The 6,570-nt window shown below is 37.6% G+C and overlaps 1 pseudogene; it reads right to left on the bottom strand.

The window, feature by feature from the left end:
* Window positions 1–447: 447 nt before the first annotated feature.
* Window positions 448–2,324, bottom strand: LOC129061769 (ralA-binding protein 1-like; annotated as a pseudogene).
* Window positions 2,325–6,570: the final 4,246 nt, after the last annotated feature.

Genomic DNA, 6,570 nt, shown 5'->3' with positions numbered 1-6,570 from the left:
TATGTAAGAAAGGTACAAGAGAGCATGACCAGCTAAGCAGTGACTCCAGAAGATGAGACTGTGGAGACCCACGAGGCAGGAAATGTGTTTACCTTGTTTTGTTCCTCACCTTAAATAAGAGAAAAGACCCTGATTCTGCTATAACAGTAAAGCAAAGACGTTTTTGGTTTTAAAATAGCCACTTAAGAGTTAAAATAAATTTAAATTAACAAAGAAAATTAATCTTCAAATAACCTGACTATCTGGGAAACTCATTTGTCCCCTCCAAGCCCACAATGCATCCACTATGCTTTGTCCTTCCTTTTAACTTGAGCCTAATATGAAGCCATACCTCTGAAAGAACGATGGATCTCTGAAAAAACATCTTACAGAATGTAGAGCAGAGTTGTGCACCCTGACTCTCAAGATTTCAGTAAGATGAACATTTCTTGTTAGGTCTGGAAGATTCTATGACCCATGCAATGTTCGGGTAGACATCTTCTTCCTGTCTATGCTTGGGGAGAGCTTGGCCTGCTCCTTGCCAGCCTTTGGTGCTTTTGTCTCTGGAACACCATTTTTAGACATGAAAGCCAACACCTCTCAGTCTCCTCCTGATCCTGTGTTTGCATTTCAGGCTCGGCTTGCTGCAAGAGGAGAAGAAGGAGATGCATGCAAAGTTGGGTCATGGTCTCTAGCTCTTCTTGGATTGCTTGATTCAAATTAGTTCTAGCACTTCATCCTACCTCCAAAAATCTTCCAAGAGAATCTGAAGCTCCTCTACATCTTTATTCTCACTTGCACTTTCAAAGAGGAGCATTCCTGAGTCTCACTTTGACCTTGTCGCTGAAATTCAGCAATCTCAGCTCTGAGGCGCTCAATCTCTTCTTTTTTTCTAAAGCAATCTCTCAGCACAGAAACTGCTTTATGGCTAGAAGTTCCTACTGTTCAGTCAGGATCTTGTTCTCCTGGACAAGGAAAATATTTTTAACTCCATGATTTTCATTCATTTCTACAATACTTGGGAAACGTACGCTTTTGAAAGACTGGCTACTCCTTCTGCAATCACACTCTTGTCTTTTCACTGCTTTGTTTTCTTTTAAAGGCTGTCAAAATTCTTTGTACTTCCTATAACCTGTCTTCTTCTTTAGATAAACCTGTTATCTCACCCTGCAGATGTTGATGAAATCTCTTCTGGGTCTCTGGCAGTGTGGGCATAGTGGTCATGTTAGACCAGCGAAGAATTTTCATCACATGCTTTAGTATGATAATACTGAAGAGCTCTTGTACATGTGTGAAAAACATATATAGGACACCACTGCTAATCTGAATGACTGGCTTGAGCATTACAGAAATGTTCTATATATTCATTTTTTTTATCCATCTCCTGCACGATAACATGGTCCATTTGCACAACCAATCAGGAAACCAGAATAGTCACATTTTGGCAGTTTTTTCAGTAATGACGGAATTCCTTTACTTTCTCACTTTCTGTGCTCCTCCCAGAAGCCTCTCCAAAGTGAGACCAAAGCACTTTGGTAAGCAGATTTTCCAGAAAATCTTGAAAATACGGATTCAGCAAACTGGTTACAGTGTTAAGCTCATGTGTCTCCCAATTTGTAGACTCCTCTCTTGTCATAGGCTGCTTTCAGCTCATCCACCTTTGATTTTATTTCTGAAACTCTGGAGATGCCTTCATACGTCATGCCATACGTCTCTACATAATCTACACTTTCACAGAAAGCTGTAGGCAGTTGAATGCCATCATATATCATGGTCCTCTCTGCTGCATCAGCCAAAGGAATTCCAAAAATAACTGATATTCAGAACATCAATCTGAGGCACTTCTGGCTCCTAGTTGGCTTCTTTTCTTCTTTTCCTTCCACTGTTTAACATCAGCTGCTGTCTTTTGACTTCTTCCCTTTATGTTTTTTCGTGTTTTCTTCTTTATGTTTTTTCTTTCTGTGTTTCTCTTTTAAAATCTTTTTTTTTTTTAAGGAAATTGGATTTCTTGGAAACATGACTTCCCTTGGATCCCTTCATCTCGGAGAGCCTTTCGCCTTCCTCTCCAGAGCTTCCTCCCTGAAAAACAGCAAAGTCTTCAGTCTTTTTCCTTTTTTCTTAAATTTTTCCTTTTTTTCTTTCCATAGTCTTCATCATTAGTCACTATTATCAGGAGGCATATGGAGGCTGTTGTGAGGAGGTGAGAGTTCCCCAGTGTGGTACATTCTAGAAAATTTAGTAGAGCTGATCTCCTCTGAGGTGGTGGTTCTGGGAAGGCCACTGCCATGACCCGCCGTGTGGTGTTCACTGGGACTGCTATTGTGGGGCCAGAAGCACTCGGTCATTCTACTCATCACAAGACAGTGCAGAAGGCCTTCCTGTTACCTACCCATACACCTCTGTGCTGGTCCTGTGCAACTGCCTCGACACCGTCACCTCCTTTTGCTCATGCTGCAGCCAGAGCCACATTAGCCACCTGTTTACAATGACTGGGACAGAACAGGATGAAACCTGTAAGATGATATTTAAAGCCATGAATTAGGATAAAGTCACACATACAGATAGTACAATGTGAAGAGAAAAGAGAGACAGGTTCAGGTACTGTCCAGGGTATCTGGTGAATGTACAGCTGTGCAACTACATTTTCACACCTACATTGTTTTACCTTCTTGGAATGAATGAGCTGCTTCTTAGTTTACCTAAAGCCAGGCTACCTGGGCTTGGAATTTTACTTGGCTTAGGTCCTAATAACCTGCCTAGCTGTTACTATTCTCTACTCTTAAGCCTAAAACATCTGTCCCCAATTCTCTGCCAGGGTCCTATTCCAATCTGATTGCATGTAGAACTTTGAGGTTGACCTTAAACAGTGTCCCCTTTTCACATAAGGTGCCTCATTCCTGCACTGGGCAGTCTTGATCATCAGTAACAAACTGAATTCAGGCCTGATGGCCTCATGCTTTTGGAGCCCCACCTGATCTTGACTTTTCCTACTTTCCTTTTGTGTATTTCCCAGAATGCTTTATGATCATCTACCTTATGATATCACCAATGTGATAAAATTCTTTGCACACAGCAATTATTTCTGAAAGAAGATATTGAAACATTAGGGGAAATATAAATGCATTTTGTGTTATTTTCTGTTTTAAATATTCCCTATAAGCTAGCTTTTTTGGTCATGCAGAAATTTTATAGGATGGAACCAGAAGAGTTGTACAGTAATTAAACATATATATTTTATCTTCAATTCAGAGTATAATTTTGGACAAGTTACAATTTTAATTTGAATTTTAATTTGATTTTAATTTGAAAATTAAATGTAATAAATAATATTATTCTCAGAGCCTCTAACATATTGGTAAAACAAAATTAAAAAGTGAATATCCTTTACCAATTAAAATTGTTAAGTGAATTAATACTTTATTAGTAAGAGAAATTTATGAATATATTTTAAGAAATAAAGTAATTTTTATTCTCTGGTTTTTACACTTAATGGCATACATAATAACCTTTATTTTTGGAAATTAAATAAATTTTTTAAGAACTCTGTTATGAATTATATAGGTTCCCCTCAAACTCATGTATTGAAGCCTTAAGTCTCAATGTGGCTTTATTTGGAGATAGGACCTATGAGGCAGTAATTAAAGTTAAATGAGCTCAAAAGAGTGAGTGCCTGATCCAATAGGATTTGTGTCCTTATAAGAAGAGACATGAGAGAGCTCTTTCTGTCACCACATACACACAAAGAAGAGGTCACATGATCACACAGAGAGAAGGCAGTTATCTGCAAGTAAGGAAGAGAAATCTTGCCAGAAAGCAAAACCCTGATGGAACTTGATCTGGGACTTTCAGCTTCCCAATTTGAAAGACATAAATTTCTGATCAGTGTGGCTCAGTTGGTTGCGTGTCGTCCCACAAAATGTAAGGTTGCCAGCTGGATTCCTGGTCAGGGCACGTGCCTGGGTTGTGGTTCATCCTGGTGAGGGTGCGTAGGAGAGGCAACTGATCTATATTTCTCTCTCATATCAATGTTTAAGTCCCTCTCTTTCTCACTTCCTTCCCCTGTCTCTAGAAATAAATAAATACAATCTTTTTTTAAGACACATTTTTGCTATTTCAACCATCTAATCTATAGAATTTTGTTATATGCAAGCTGATGAGACTAAGGCAGCTCAAGTTGATCAACACACTGAGTCATTATGATCCTCCTCTCTGCTCAAATATTACTATATTTATCTAGTATCAGATTGAGCTTATATTATACTTTTTATTACTTGAATATAATCGTCGAGGCTGGAGCTATATCATATTCAAGTTTGTATCCTCATTGTAAAGTATATTGTTTAGCGTAGAAGATGCTCAGTAAGTGCTGCTTACAAAAACAATGTGGTATATGAGCTCTAGGTATATTACCATGGGGAAGTTTGTTTGGCTTTTGTTTATTTTGCTTCATTTTGTTTGTTTTGCTTTTGTCTTGTTTTGCTTTATTTTGCATCATGGCATTACCAGAGGAAACAGTTTCTTCAGTGTTGTTTCAGGGAAACGAATTTCAGGGACACTCATGTAGGAAAAGTTATAAGCACTAGTGACAAGATCCATTAGAGCAAAAAGTGATAGTACGCTCTCAGAGGGACAGAGAGTGGGCAGGCTAGAGGGCAACTACTGCCCTGAGGTCTTTGTTAAACTTCCTTGGTTTTGTCATATTTCCTTGGGTTTGGGAAATTGCAGGCTTTCATTCAAACTACCCAGTTTCCTGGATTTTTGCAGGCTTGTGCCCTTCCACTTTGCGGTAGCCATTTTGGCCCCTACTGAACATGCCTCACAGTTTCATTTAGTCATTTGGTTTTTACTGTGAATATGTTTAATAAAAGGAATCCCCTTGTCATTTTCTCTGCCCACATTCCCTTCCCCTGTTAATAAGGTTGGTTCCTACTTCGACTCCAGGGGCTGAGAGAAGAGCCATCCTTCCTTCCTGCCTAACAGGTGTTTAACTCTTGCTGGCAGGATGATGTCAGTTACTCTCAGGGGTGGATATATAGCTGTTTTTTCCTGCATATGAGACTTAATTCCATGTTTGGTTCCATTCACTCCCTCCTCTTTCGCTAATATCTAAACTGCCTCCTCCAGCAATGATAACTTAGTCTGGTTTTCAAAGATTGTTTGCTTGTTTGTTTTTATTGTTTTTGTTTTGCTTGTTTGATTACCTAATTTTGCTGACAGTGGTTTAACATGAGCCACACATTATAGTGAGTCAGATTTGTTGCTATAAAAATTATATCTCAGAGCATTATTTTTCACTGACCTCTTGTCCAATAAATATTCCATGCAATATGAAAGCACAGATTTCTGAATAAGTAACTACACCATCTTAGGTACAAAGTTAAGAATCTAATTTGACAGAAGAGGAGAAGCATGAAAGGCCAGTATTCAGACACACATGAATAAACCACGAAGTACCAAAATCCTGTGAAACTATTCTAGATGCAAGAATGACAGGAGAAGAATATGGGACCAATGCTGCATGAATATGACTGCCAGCAAAGAGAACACATTAGAATATAAAAGTGGTCATTCTTTTTTAAAATAGGTTAGCTTCTGATGTAGGTTTTTTGCTGATATTAGAAAATTGCAGTTTTAAATCCAAAGTTATAATATGAAAATTAGAAAAGATACTGGTATATTTCATTTAAGCCAGGAAAAGGAAGGAAGGAAAGAGAAGAAGAGGCAAGAGAGAGAAGGGAGGAAGGATGAAAAGGAGGGAGGTAAAAAAAGAGGAAAGCAGGAAAGGCAACAGCTATCTTTTTACTGAAGAATCCCAATGAATACATGTAGAATAAATTAGGAAAATAAAATTACAATTAGAACTCTGTAATGATACTGCAGCTGCTAAGTTCCAACGGTGGGTACTAAAATTAATGGGTGAAAACTTAAGCAAAAACAGAAAATTTGCATAGTCTCAAATTATATTTCCCAAAGAATTTAGTAATTACAAAGGAAAAATAGTAACTTCATAGGATAATTCTGGCAGATGCTCCCTTAGGGAAACTATCAAGATTAATATCATCAGTGTAACATATAAATATTGTATACTACTTACTATGGTGTCCTGAGTAGGGCACTTCACCTCTGTGGGATTCTTCTACATAACCTGAATGTAATGCAGAACGTAAATTTAAAGATGAGCTCAAACTCATGAACATATACAAAAAATAATTAACCAATACTCTCCAAAAGTATTGAGATCAGAAATGAAGAGAAGAAACTAGTAATTATCACATATTGAAGGAAACTAAAGAAAACTGAGAATTAAATGGAATGCTGAATTCTGAATTGAGTCCTGGATCAAACAAAAAGAGACATTACTAGAAAAATATAAACTGGTAAAATCTGAATATATTTTGGACTTTGGCTATAATAGTAAGTCAGTATGAATTTCTTAGTTCATTTCAACACAGTGCTTTGGTTTTTTAAGATGTTAAAAGGGAGAAGCTAGGTGAGAAAATAATTGTTTTCTCTTTTTACTATTCTGATTTCTACTTCTTTGTATTTCAAAAGAATATCCTTCACCTCAGAGATATTGTTCAAACAAATCTC

The sequence above is a fragment of the Pteronotus mesoamericanus genome, unplaced genomic scaffold, assembly GCF_021234165.1.
Source record: "Pteronotus mesoamericanus isolate MK-2021 breed Mesoamerican mustached bat unplaced genomic scaffold, CSHL_Meso_final scaffold_651, whole genome shotgun sequence".
In the NCBI taxonomy this organism is placed as follows: Eukaryota; Metazoa; Chordata; class Mammalia; order Chiroptera; family Mormoopidae; genus Pteronotus; species Pteronotus mesoamericanus.
Note: the sequence above shows the minus strand (reverse complement) of the source record. Positions and strands in the feature narration are given on the sequence as shown.